The sequence below is a fragment of the Octopus bimaculoides genome, chromosome 14, assembly GCF_001194135.2.
Source record: "Octopus bimaculoides isolate UCB-OBI-ISO-001 chromosome 14, ASM119413v2, whole genome shotgun sequence".
In the NCBI taxonomy this organism is placed as follows: Eukaryota; Metazoa; Mollusca; class Cephalopoda; order Octopoda; family Octopodidae; genus Octopus; species Octopus bimaculoides.
Window position 1 is genome coordinate 57,554,870 of NC_068994.1, and position 622 is coordinate 57,555,491.

Here is a 622-nt window from a genome sequence, read left to right on the forward strand (position 1 = left end):
TATATATATTTCATACATACATAAATATACATTTCATATATATATAGATATAATATATTGTGTATATCCAAATATAAATGACATTTGTAGGCGCAGCGGTGAATGTGTGCCTTGCTAACGAATGATTAATTTTTTTAATTATTTGAGAAATAATTCACCGAGAATGTTACTAAAATATTTCTCACACTTATTTTTTATTACACCTAAGTGGTAGAAGTTATATTTTTCCTCTCTAAATCGTTGCATTATTTAGTTTTTAAAGATATTTGTCGATACTATTTCAGTCTGATAATGAACTCATATTAATGAATTTACATGTCTTATCTCAGTAACCCTAAATAATAATACCTGGTGTTTTTGTTTGAATCTTCCAGATCTGTGTTAAATGAAAAATCACCAATATTATTATTTTTGGTTTCTTCCATGGCTGATTTTGGGTGCTGTTCATACCTTTTAATAACTGCTATTTTTCTATACATATTTCAATGGTTGCATATCTTCCCGCGTAGCCATTCACCGAAATTCACATGGTGATTCTGCTATTCATTTGGTGTCGGTAACGGTCACTCCAAGATAAAATGCTTGTATCTACACTTGTAACGATTAAAGAACCTACTAGTTA